General features: G+C 45.6%; 1 protein-coding gene and 1 pseudogene across 1 annotated transcript in view; one reads left to right on the top strand and one right to left on the bottom strand.

The window, feature by feature from the left end:
• PPP1R14C (protein phosphatase 1 regulatory inhibitor subunit 14C) overlaps positions 1–13497 on the bottom strand; it is a 67804-nt gene that overhangs the window by 33655 nt on the left and 20652 nt on the right. The gene's annotated exons all lie outside the window — the stretch shown is intronic.
• Positions 3225–7226, top strand: LOC129067891 (small nuclear ribonucleoprotein G-like; annotated as a pseudogene).

Below are 13497 nucleotides of genomic sequence, written 5' to 3'. Positions count from 1 at the left end.
TTTCTGTGTTGAGAATAAAGTGGTAGGGGACGAAGGAGGAAGAAGGGAGAGCAGCTGGAAGCTACTAAAATAATCCAGGCAAGAGAAGTTGGTGCTAGGGACCAAGGAAGAGGCAGTCAGACTCTGGGTATATTTTGAAGGTCAAGTCAATGAGATTTGCTGACCAACTGAATATAGGGTACAAGGGGAGGATGAGTGACTGTTAGGGCGCGGCTGCCATTCCCGGGATGAGCTGAGCAGGGCAGGCTGAGAGAGCAGGGGGTCGGGCGGGGAGGGCGGGGCTAATGACGAGAGCTTGGTTCTGGATGAGTTAAGGTTTAGCTGCCTGTGAGGCATCCAAGCGGGGATGTGGAGGAGACAGTTGAATATATAAGAAAGAAGTCTGGTGGAGGGGTACAGACTAGAAATACACATTTGGGATTCATCAGTGTACAGATAGCAACTTACACCACAAGACTAAAAACAGAACCCCAAGGGTGGAAAGTAGGAAGATCACAGAAGAGGTCTGAAGGCTAATCCCTGAGGGCACCAATGTGTAGAAATTAGAAAAATGTGAGAGAACCAGCAAAGGGAATGGGAAGAGTTTGGTGCCTGGGAAGCCAGATGAAGAAAAACATGTCTCAAGGGAGGGGAGGCTGACTGTGTCAAACCTGCAAGTGGGGTAAGGACTGAGAATGGGCCGTGGGATAAAGCAACACAGAAGTCACAGTCACTAAGCGAGACAGCACTGGTACAGCCCCCCTCCACCCAGAGCCCCCTACTCCCTCCCTCAGGCAACCCCCTACCCTTGTTCATGTCCATGGATCATGTATATAAATTCTTTGGCTACTCCATTTCCTGTACTGTACTTTGCCTCCCCATGGCTATTCTGTAACTACTCATTTGTACTTCCTAATCCCCTCTCCTCTTTCCCCTTCCCCCCTTAAACATGAGCCCTAGCACAGTGCCTGCCGTACAGGAAGTGCTTCATCAAGGAGAGCTGCTATGAGTCTGAGGAAATCAACAAATGACGGGGCCAGAGAAAAGATTAGTTTCAATTCAAATTCTTTATCAGATCTGGGAGATGCCTTTGCTTACAGAACTCAACATGGGAATTGCATTATGCAAGTCTTAAGGATTATTGCCCTCTGCCCAGAAGACTGCTTAGCAACCCACCTGGTCTATACCCTCTAAGAATTAGTGAGTCAGTCCCAGAGTGGGAATGGTTTAGTCCCTTGGTTAATATAAAGAGGCAACATTCCTGAACCATAAATCAGCTTTGAATCAGTGGTTTAGAGCCACTGTGTTTGTTTTCTTTTGCAAACCTGTGTAAAAGACAAGCTACCACAAAGTACAGTCCTAGGCCTGGTCAAGATGTGCAAATTTGAGTCAGACAGTCCTCTTTTATCAAAACAATAATAGTTAATGTTTATCAGGATCACTGAACCAGACACTGTGTCAGTAACTTTTGCAATCAAGAGTTTAATTACTTCTCATCTCAGCCCTAGTAGCTGATGCTATTATTACAAGTGAGGAAATGAAGACTTTGAGAGCTCATATGATTTGTCCTGGGTCAGGCAGTTGGACCTAAAGTGAGATGAGGAATCAAGGTCAGACTAAGAGCCTGGAAGGTTTTAATGAACAGTGACAGCCTTGGACTTTGCCTTCCTGTAGTTTCCTGGAGGGGTTCTGTTTGGGGGTTAGTGAGGATGGGGCGGGGGACTTACAATCCAGAACAGATCTATGTGATTCAAGAATAAGTCATAAGAATTAAAGGAGGGGCTGGATTCAGTACAGAACCAGCCCAGGTAAAGATTCCAAACCATGGTTGTTGGTGTTAAAGTGTCTACAGCTTTCAAACTCTACCCAAAGGCACACTTGATAATAAAACATTCCACATTGGCCTGAAGAAAGGTTTTTAAGGTTCCAAATGGGAGCACCCTTAGAATGTGAGGTCAGAAAACGTTCCCACTGGAAGAAAAGCTAACACGATCAACATCAACACCATGAGCTTAGCCATCACCAGAAATCCCTCCCGTGTAAAAGATGGCGGATGAGGCTCGGTGTTTCCCCGGTCCTCCACAAGAAGACCAGAGCTTTGGTTAAATTCAATCAGGGACACCCGATGTCTTCCTTATCCAATCAAGAGACCAGTGTCTTCCTCAAATCGAATAGCTGTGACCATGAAAAATGGGACGAGGATGTCAGTTAAGACATCAAAGAACACCGCAATCTGCTCTGTGGCGCTAAGACCTCTGCACTTGTGCCTGTGTCCACAGGAAGAAATACATTAAGAAGTAGGTGGCGTGGGGGATGGTGAGTAGCCTCAAACATTTGAGAGACCTCACTCTTCATCTGGCACTTTGGAGGAAAAGGATCGCACAAACCCCACTTTAGTTATAGCCAAAAAAATAACTCCAAGGAGGAGCAATTCAGTGAGCAAAAAAATTACATCAGAAGGTAGCACTCTAGCTTAATTTTACCAATCAAGCTTCTGATTTCTTTTGTCATTTCCCAGGGGCATCTACCTACCAGGATGGTATGCCCTAAGCAAATGACTACTGTCACCTTCCTGCTAGATGCCACACCCATCCGTTGGCAAGCTCTGTTAATCCTACCTCCAAAAAAAGCGTTGGCACGGCCCGCCCGCCCCATCCCCGCCTTCAGCACCCTGGCCTGGGCCTCGCAGTTCTCTCCAGCTGTAGTTTCAGAATGTGTTGTGTAAAGCTTTGTCTACCGCCTAATTAAGCTATTACCACAAGAAGAAACGTTCAAGTAAGTCGATTATCTCACCATAAAACCAGAAATAGATGAATCTGTTCTAAATTAGAAATCCTTAGTGCTTTAAGTACATAATACAGAGTTAAATTTTGACATGAAAACAAATTGTAGTCATCGCCTAATAAATAAACCCCGATAGTAAATAGATCTTTCTTCACAGTGACTGCGTATATGTTAGAGTATAATACTCTATTTTGATTTTTTTTTCACACTGTTGAATTTTCTGTGTGAGTAAAAAATTTTGGAAAGGGTCAGATTTAAATGTGGTCATTCAATGTGAAATATAACTTTCAATTTAAAACAGAAAAACTGTGTATAGAAATTAGTTGTGGAAATATGAATCAGACCAAGAAGGAAAATATAAAGAAAATAGTGAATAAATCAAATATAACTTAAACAAACAGAAAAAAATTCAAGTAATTTTGTTCCCTGCGAGGCATCTTTGAGCTCGCCGAGGAGACACCATGAACATGGCTCACCCTCCTGAGTTGAAGAAAAATTGTGGACCAGAAGTTATCACTGAAATTAACTGGTGGCAGACATGTCCAAGGAATATTGTGGGGATCTGATCCCTTTACGAGTCTTGTGGTATATGAGCGTATGGAGACAGCAACTACTGGGCAGCAGAACACTGGGCAATGGTAATACGAGGAAATGGTATCATCACGTTAGGAGCCTTGGAACCAGTACAAACAATGACTCTATTCACCAGAGTAATAACTGCTTCCACAGGTCCTCTCTCCACAGCACCTGTTTACTATGATATAAAAATCGAGTTGTATACATTTTCACACTGAACTTTTCTTACATAAACTTTTGTAATAGTCACAGCAATAATTCAAATCTGACCACCTCACTCCCCTGCTTCAAAGACTTCTTACCGAAACTTAAAATGCTGACTCCCCGACTTGGCCCACAAGGTGCTCTGACCGTGCCCCTCCTTTTCCCTCGGGCTAGCAGACCTCTCAGCCCTCCCACCTCACCTGAGAGAGGCTCTCCCAGGCCTGCTCTCAAGTGGCCTAACCCTCACCTTGTTCTCTGGCACAACACTTACCTTTCCTCCTCCTCCTCTCAACCTGCAGTCATTCACCACTTAAGTATGTCATCATGGGGCCCCGGCTCCTAGCTCAGAGCTGATACCAGAGGGGTTACTCCCCTGGCGCTGGCTTAGCTTCCTCTGGACATGGAGCTATTCATACAATGACAAGCCACATATGAGCCAGAAAAAAGCCCATGTAAATAAACCCTCAACACACTGAAGTGGCTCAGCGAAAGCACCGAGTGAGTTAACAGAAGGGCTTCCTGAGTAAACCACGTGCCTGCAAGGCCTGGCTCTAGATTACCGAGCATGTTTGCTCTTTAGACAAATGGCACAGTTATTTCCCTCAAAGTTGTTGGGAAAATTGTTCCTCAGGGCTCTGAAAGACAATCACAAAGGAAAACCACATTTGCTAAACTTCCAGGGGTTAATGTCCTTTCTCCCTGACGAAATAAAATAATTATTTCAAATGACAGTAAAGAGGTGGCAAGAAACAATCTTTTGAGGAATGATGGTAAAATTAGGCACACTATTCTGGTGGCTCCTTCCTGGCACATGGGGAGGTCGGAGCCCCCTCTGAAGGCAGACGCAGCCGTGGGACTTGCTTTGGCCAATAAACCGGGAGGTAGAAGTGATGTATGCCCTTCCTGCTGGGAGCTTTAAGAGCCAATGGGTGCCTCAGATGACCCTTGACCTGCTTTGGTAATCATGGAAGCATGTGTCTTGACAAAGCCTCATTGGCCTGGGTCCCTGGGTGACAATGTGGAGCAGAACACCCATGTCAGCCAACTCTGGATACATAGCATGACTGAGAAACACAATTTTGTTGTTATAAGCCACTGAAATTTTGGGTCACTCTTGACTGTAGCATAACCTAGCCTATCCAGATTGATACACTGAGCTGATTATTATCACTGACTTTTAGAATTGTAAATGATCAGGCTGAATTTAGTCAAGTAACAAGATTAAGTCTTGCTTTTCTTAAATATTGTTTACACTCGGCTATGTGTAAACAATAGCAACATAGCCCATGTCAAACTCAGCATTTCCAAAAATACTAATTCTCATTCTAGCCCTGCATTTAATTTCCTACTTCATCTAGCAATTGCCATGGAAGGAGATGAAGAGGATAAGCATACCACAAACCATTTACTGGACAGAGGAATTTTATTTCAAGTCTCAAATTAGAGAAGCAATGAAAAAGAAAACCTGCCATAGCCCCAAATAAAAAACGCATCAAGTCTATTACTGAAAGTTCTTAACAAAGATACAAAGTGTGCTGTTTGCCAGGAAGACGCTCACAGAGATTCCGTGCGAACCACGGCGGCCGAGCTCTCCCACACGCTGCGGTTAGGTGGAAGGACAAAGCGTCGTACTCAACTTAGAAACAAGAATGCCAGGCTCATATGGGACACTTTTCCTGATTAAAATATAAGCATAATACATATATGTACAAAAAAACATTTTTTAATCTGAGAAGTGAGATGCCTGGAAAAACAGGAAATGGCGTAACAGAGAAGAGCTGGAGTAACGGAAAAAGGATGATGCTAATTAACAGTTAAATATTCAAGACGAGATTATTAACATGGTCCATCTACTGTTAAAATGTCTCCTCTCAGGACGACCTGAAGCCTAAAGCAGAAAGGAGGAGAGAGCACACCCTAGATCAGTCCCTTCCATGGAGGAGCCTGTGGCCACGCGAGGCTGGGCGAGCCTTTCAAGGACATCTCCTTGAGTGGCAGCCTCCCTGGAAGCAGCCAGCCACTTACCGGTAAGTCAACAAAAGGAAAGGGGATAAAAAATGGTACTTCTGAAGACAGGTCTCCTTGAGTTAAAAGCAGATACCACTTAATGCTAAATTTAAACCCAACCATTAGTTCCTAAGGGAGAAGCTGGGGTTCCTCTCACTCAACTCAGCCTACCCGTGAGATTGAAAATCTGCCTATGAGAGAGTATGACCTAGCTGCCTCCACATCTCCTTAAGCCGGGTCAGGATATATGGACAAACCAAAGCTCTAGAGCTACCTCTTCATCTTAGATTATTATCACTTCCACTCAAAGTAACACAATCACCAATAGCAAAAAGATCCTCTTTAGTATTTCTGATACTGTATTTTGTATCACCTTGATAATTTTGAAAGCCAAGCCATAATTTATCTTTAATGATTTAAAAAAAAAGAGGAAACAGCAGTCAAGATAACGTATCTGTTACTATGTTTAGGTTAGACACAGTTATCTCTTTGATTGAGATAATTCCAGTAAGGTCTATACATCCATTGTGTTTAGTTTATGTAAATTAAAGAACTTCAAGGGTTGGCCATGTATATTAGGAGAATGACAAATATTATTCTGTAACCTCCTTCCCCTCCGATTGTAGCCTGGAGTCTCCTGAGATTCTCAAGCTGGTCTTGCCCCCTCTGTCAAGTCACATGGGTCTTCCATCATTCCCGGGGCCCCCCAACACGCTCCTCTGCCCATACTTGGGGGTTTCCTCTAGTCGCCCACATGGGCTGGATTATCAGACAGACCAGCTGGATCATTAGTCCAGACCTTCCACCACAGCTCCTAGGTGGGCCAGAGACAGGTCACCGTATACCCTTCCATGTGGGGCCAGCCGCTGATCACAGGATACTGGTAGACTGGGGCGGCACAAAGCCTCTGTACAAGAGCGCCGTGGTACAGGCAGATGGGGGGATGGGGCCACCCCGGGAGCCAGGAGTCGCGCGCACACACAAAGCCCGCTAGGAGGTAACGGTCACAGTACTCAGCCCACTTGTGAGTGAGATAAAACCTTACACAGATGAATAACGAGATGATACTTATACCACAACCCAGGCTGACAGTACAGCAAAGAGGAAAGACACAGACCACAAAGAGAAGTTCATCTTCCTTGCCCAGGGGGAAAGTCTGCCCTCATCTGCTCACTGGGAGAGTCCTTGGGCAGAACTGGCCACTAGAGTTCTGACACAGGTCTGATTGGCCCAGTTAAGGTAACTCTCCCCTGCCCGCCCTCTGCCTCCCTGTACCAGGGAGAAACAGGCAACTGAGTAGTCTCAAAAGAAGTGAAGTGAAAGAAGGGAAGTCTTGGCTAGGTGTGAGACCATTACATCTTCACAAAAGCTAGCTGCACAGCCGCTTGGGCACTCCACACATGACCTTGGCTGGCTTTCTTTGCTGTCAATAGACAGGGTCCAGTCCTTGGGCACAGGGGCAAGAATTTCCACTTCTTTATCTACCAAGATAATTCCCTTCCCAATATAAACCTGGCCCAAAAGCACCACTAAATGAGACCCATAAATGGGCTCAAACTATGACTTCATTTTCCTTCTCTTCTCTGCAGAACCCTTCCCAAAAACAACAACAGGAAGAGAAGTGGTCTCTCTTCGTGCTCCTGGACCTGTGGAGAAGCGTGCCCTGCCCTTTCTGATCCAAACAGGGCAGGCAAAGGCCTGTGGGCTACATGTTAACACCGACTCAATCCTATTCAGGGGCAATGGAGCTTTTAAAACGTCTACAGCAAGACCACCCAGCATGACATCTGTCGGGAACCAGGGTCAGGTTTGCAGGCTGGGAAACACAGATTTTAGAATTTCTGGTCAAGGGAAGGCAGCACATAGCACATGAAGACAGGAACACAGGAAGCTGACACATGGGGTAAGGCCACATCACTTGCCCAATGGGACCTGCTTTAAATAATCAGCTCACCCCAGCAGTCTTGTTTCCTGTTTCCCGGAGTGGCCATGTCCCTTACTATATGCCCTCTGTCTCTTCCACAAAGTCGCCCACACAGTGAATAGGATTCCCCTGACTCAGCCACTCCTTCAAGCCCTCTGCCAAACCCAGACACCTGTAGCAACGACAGGCACCTCTCCTTACATGGGCCTCACTGCCAATAACAGAGTAAGAGAAAAATCTCACTTCCGGGGCCTGAAAGGGAGGCGTAAGAGTGTGAACGAGTTGAAGATGATCATAACAACTCTCTGGCCCCCGACACACCAGTCTAATCTCTGAAACCGTCAGGAGTGAATTAGACAAAGAACAATTCCTTCCAATGGATGAAGGAAGTTGTCACATGCACTGAGCTGAACTTATTTGCAACGTTAAATGAGGCAGCAGAGACAGAAACACAAGTTGCTTCTCTGTGGTTCTTTTGGCACGAAGACCTACAACTAGGGGGGAAAGTTCACTTTAAACAGGAAGGTGCTGCCTTGAAGCAGAAAACTAGAGGCAGGGACAAGAGGCAGTTGCCAAAGAAGCCAGACACAAACTGCGCCAAGGGCAAGCTTGATTTTCAGGTGCAACTGCTGCCCTGATAACCCAGGGAGGCCATGGTGCCCTGGAGAGAGGGGATGGCCTGTAGGCCCGCGGGTCCGACCAGCCAGCAGGGCGGGCTGTAAGCGCCACGTGGGCTCCCCCCTGAGCTCCACACACCAGCCCCTGGTAGTGCCCAGCAGCCTCCTCCCTGCGCACTCCAATCCTGAGAACTCCTTCACCCCGAAACACAGGAAATCAATCAAAGGATAAACTCACAAGGAAGTAAAAAGATCAGAGGCACTGCTGGCCGGTGTTCTAAATGCCCCAGTGGAGTCTGAATTCGCTAGCGGAGCCACTTGTGACTTGAGTGTGCAGGTGGAGAGATCTTGCTACCAGAAAGAGGCCGTCAGGAACTTCAGGACTCAGTGTCGCAACTAAGACCAGCAAGCCAAGTGGCAGTTAAAACCACCCCCGTGGGTGTGTTGCACTGTGGTTCTGAGGCCACTCCCCAGAACAGACCAGGGGCATGGTGTCAGGTTTTCTTTTAACCAGTTCTGCCAAGAAAAACACCAGCATTAAGTGCAGCAGAGTCAACAGCCAAGTGCTGTGGTCACCTAGTAACCGGGGTCATTGGTTAGATGGTACAAAATGGCTAAACATTGCAAAGGGGAAGAACACACAGAGTGAGAGTTCTGAGCTTCTCTGTCCTGGGGAGACCAGGACATGTCACCCTGACAAGCACCAGGCTCTGGGGCCGCCTTCATCTGTGCTGTTTGCTGTTGAAGTAACACGCTACAAAGGACATTGCTAAGCAGTCCTGAAGAGCAATGAGTTAAATGTTTATAAAGGCTCACAACATTAACAAACTCACTTTCCCCCAAATATACTCATCATATCAACGTTCTGTATCCTTAGTACATGACCGCGCTGATTTCACAAGAAGAGAAGGCGGGGTCTGTGACCACCTGTGACCTCCTCTGGCAAAGACCCCACTGGAGCAGATCCAAGAGACCTGGCCCATGGGCACACTCCTTCCTGCTCTGCCAGCTCTTCTGTGGCTCTCAGTGCGTGACTGACCCTGCCTGTGCCTGGGCTCCACCCTTTTAAATGGGACTTAGCGATAGCGGCCATCTCATAGGTTTGTTAAGAGGATGAAGAGTTCATGCAGGGACGGCCGTAGAGTAGAGCCCCGCACACAGTAAACACTGCATGAGTTACTATTCTTATGGTTGCTTATGGTCTTATTATGGTCAACAGGGATTAAAAGTCAGGGCAGCACCATAAGCCATGGGCAGGCCATTGATGCTGCTTCAAATAGAAGGAGACCAAAAGGGAACACTCCCCAGTATTTATCAAATGATATTCCAAGAAATCACACTTATTTAAAACACACTTGTTCAACAGAGACTATCTGCTGGACTTTTTGAATGACAGAGTATATTATAAACCAAAGTTCCTACCCTCTAGGACCTTCCAGTCAAATTGGGTAGATGCATACACATAACAAGCCTCAGATGGCATAGAAGTACCAGCTGAGTGATGCTATAGCATTTATCTTTAACTGACTTATACATAATAAGAAGTGCTGGGTAAGCAGGTTGACTTCAGCCTAAAATTACAAACATCATAGAGATGGGGTCAGAGTTTGGCTTCAGAGGCTGGAGAGGATCCTCACTGAGAGGAGGATTTGGGGAAAACACTGGGAACAGGATGAGCAAAGCTCGCGGAGCCGTCCTGAACTTGAGATGAGAGACTGGGGTGCTTAAGAACCTAAGGTCTGCAGTCAGACAGCTTCTGCACAAACCCTTCTTCAACCACATACTAGCTGTGTGAAACCATCCGTGGCCAGATATTTATCTGTCTTTGAGCCTCGGTTTCCTAACTGGATCCCCTCATAGATACTGTCCTGGAGACTGAATAAGATACAGCGCGTAGGAGCTTAACACAGTCCCTGACACACAGTATGACTGGAGGTGACCAACTGTGTTAGGGATGCTGCCAAGAGAGCCATCTGTCTGTGGAAGAGGCTGAAGTGGAAGCTGGAAAGTGGTGCAAGGCTACACTGGAAGGTAAGAAAGGAGCCTCATTCAGGGAGAGATCGGAGTCACGTGAGAAGAATCCCTTCTCCGATGGTTCACCTGGCAGCTGTGGGCAGCTCGAAGGAAGGTGGGAGAATCTGGGGACAGGAGTGCGATAACAATGTGCCAGGGTCCACGTGTGAGCGGTAGGGAGCTGGGCAGGGCCGTGGCACTGGTCAGAGAAATGGAAGAGAAGGGCTGGTGCAAGGGACTGGGTTAGGTGGCTCAAAGAGCGGGTAGAAAACGAGAGAAGGACTCAAGGACAGGCTCTACCAATTACAAGGCGGTATCCTGGGCCAGAAAAAAAAAGGGCATGTGTGGAAAAACCAGGGAAATCTGAATAAAGACTCTGCAGTTTAGCTAATAGTACTGCACCTGTGATGATGAGAACATTAGAGGAGGCCGAGTGAAAGCGACATGGGAAAACTCGGTGCTGCGCTTGCAGCTCTTCGGTAAATCTAAAATTACTTCAGAATGAAAAACCACTCCGGGTTTAGAGGTGATTCATCCCACCATCAATGATGAGAGGGAAGCTGGGGCACGCGCTGGTTTGGTGCTAAGGCGATGAGTTCATTAAGCACCGTAGACCAGAATATGGCTGATGGGAGACCAGAGAGACACCCAAGCCCCACATGTGGGAACATGACCTGTGCCCACATCCAAACACGTGACAAATCTGGCCTACTAGGGATGCGAAGTACCCCGACTGTCCCCCAAAGTTACCATGCTCACATTCCTCGTCACGAGCGATCTGCCCATCCATCACACAGAGCTCCCCCACCCCACACCCACTGCTTCCTGTTATAGCAACTTTGCCCACCAGGAGAGGTGTTAGACAGCATTTCCAAAGAACTTTATCTTCTCACTTGAGGCCCATACTAAACTAAGGCTTCTTAAAGAACGAAGAAATATCCATAACATCAGCTCTCAAAAGTCCAAACGAAAAACAGTCACCGACTAGTGAGCAGTAGAGATGGGCTTTAGACAGAGGGCTGCCTGGCTCTGCAGGCTGTGTCCTTCCCCCCACACTACGGGCCTCGTACACCGGGCCCGGTGTGGTCTGCTGCTCTAGCAAACACACCCAAGACTGCAGCTTCACCAAAGAGCTTCGCCTCGTCATAAAAGCACCAATGCCCAGGGTTAGAGGGAGCTTCTAGAAAGCTGTCTAGTCTCACTGGCCCAAGGGAATCAACTATTTCCAGCCTACAGTAACATGAGTCATTAGTTCAAAGAGTCAAAGGTATCATATAATGACTATATATACATACACAGGGTGGGGCAAAAAGTAGGTTTACAGTTATTCGTATGGAAAATAATACAATAATAAATAATAATACCAGAATAAACTTGGTTTCACATACAACTGTTAAACCTACTTTTGCCCCAAACTGTATTTTATATCTGTGAATGAATAAACCAGGTAATAAATTAAGTAACTTCAAGAGCATAGATAAGAGAGAAATGTAATAAAATTATATAAAACCTATATAATGAATGTCTTTTATATATGGCTGATGAATCAGTAAAATAAATTCTTTGGCAAAAAAAAAAAAAAAATAGGAGAGATTCTGAACAACTACCACCTAATAACTGGTAGTAAACACTTGTTGATTTTACTGAAGGACATGGTTTGGTGGCCTTCATAGCAGTCCGTACCAATAAAATGCCTGTGCTAAATTATGAAACTAGGAATTGGTAATTTTCATGAAAATGAAATTAGAGAGCAACAGGAGGAAGAAATTAAATTCCAATCCTGGTCTGGAGCCTGAAGAACTTCCCTGAGTCCTGAAATGCGTGCATCAGTCACCAGCTCTGCATCGGGACGTGTGAAATCTGAGCAGCAGAGGCCCTGGACTGCCCTTCCACCGGGCTGTGGATGGAGTTAATGTGTCAGCTGGAGGGCTCAGGACAGATGACCTCTTTTAACTGTGAGCTTCTGAGACTCTTTTATAGAATTCGGGTTGTTATCCTCGAAGAAGAGGACAAGGCATCCCTTGGCTGTAAGGTGTTGGTTGTGTGTAACGGTGTGCTGGGGCTGACTTGTGGTAGCTCACCAGAGAGGTGACTATTACATTTTCAGGAATTTTACAAACCAGCGGTTCAACCCGGTCAGTATTAAAAAGTAAATCATGTAAACATACACGTAAATTAATTATAATTAAAACAAAGTTAATAAACACTCAAAATATTGTTTTCTACCAATTTTACTACATTTCCATCTTATGTATGTTCTTGAGGTTACTTAGGTCCATTGTATCCATTTGGAGGAAACACTGTTACTGCTCCATTTTGGGTGGCTTCACAATGGTGGCCTGAAATCAACGACAATGGGAGTATTTATACCAAGGAAATGGGCAAATGCTATGAACAGGGGGCGTTTTCTCCTGAGAGCTGGTTATTAAACATTTACCAGAAACTCACTGGGCATTCATGTGTTTCACAGACAAAGAAAAATGGAGAACTGTATTATGTTCAAGAGGACATGGGGTAGAAGAGAAAGTGAAAAGGAGAAGAGGAAGGCAGCAGTCCGGGAAATGACAGACTGGGGCGGGGAGGAAGTGGGTATACAGAAGAGTGGGAAGGGGAAGGGATAGAGAAAGTGAAGAAGTCAAAAGCGGGTACAGAGTAAGAGGAGAGAGAGAGGAAGAGAGAAGGAAAGACAGAGAGAAAGGGAGAATTATTTTATTTATTTAGTATCAGGAGGAAAACAATGGCTCCATATAAGCAATTATTTCAGATAACCAACATTTAAATTCTTTTTCTGAAAAACTTTTAAATGTCTCCCTCATGGGCCTGCCCTCTGAGGCAGAGGCTACCAATACAATTCAATATCTTGTCAATGACTCAGGTCAGCCCAGTGAGGAGACGTCCCAGAGCTCCGTACCACCCTGCAGGCCAGCGACATGCATGGGCTCTTTCTATCTTATAGAAAATGGCTCAACTCTTCTGAGCTTTTTATAGATTCTCTGTCAGCCCCTTACTGTCAGGGTGTCAGCTGTCACTTCTAGAGGTTCTCCTGCTACTCACATCTAGCAACCTCGTTTGCTGCTTCTAAATCATGGGGAACTAAGAAGTGAGAAAACCAAGTTTAGGAGAATTGTTGCGAAAGTAAGAATCAACAAACTCACTATGTTGTATACCAGAAACTAATATAATGTTGTATGTCACTTGTAATTGAAAATTTTTTTAAAAATTTGCCTGTGAAAGAAAGACCAAAAAAAATTGCATGTGAAAAAAAGACCAAAAAACAAAAACAAACAAAAAAAAAAGCCTATGGCTCTCTGCAATAAATAAAGGACAAAAACTCCAGGACGGGCCCTTACGTTGTCAAAGGCACCCACCCTGCTTTCTTCTAGGGTCTGCACT

The sequence above is a fragment of the Pteronotus mesoamericanus genome, unplaced genomic scaffold (genome assembly GCF_021234165.1).
Source record: "Pteronotus mesoamericanus isolate MK-2021 breed Mesoamerican mustached bat unplaced genomic scaffold, CSHL_Meso_final contig_20, whole genome shotgun sequence".
Lineage (NCBI taxonomy): Eukaryota > Metazoa > Chordata > Mammalia > Chiroptera > Mormoopidae > Pteronotus > Pteronotus mesoamericanus.
This window is presented reverse-complemented; position numbering and strand designations above follow the sequence as displayed.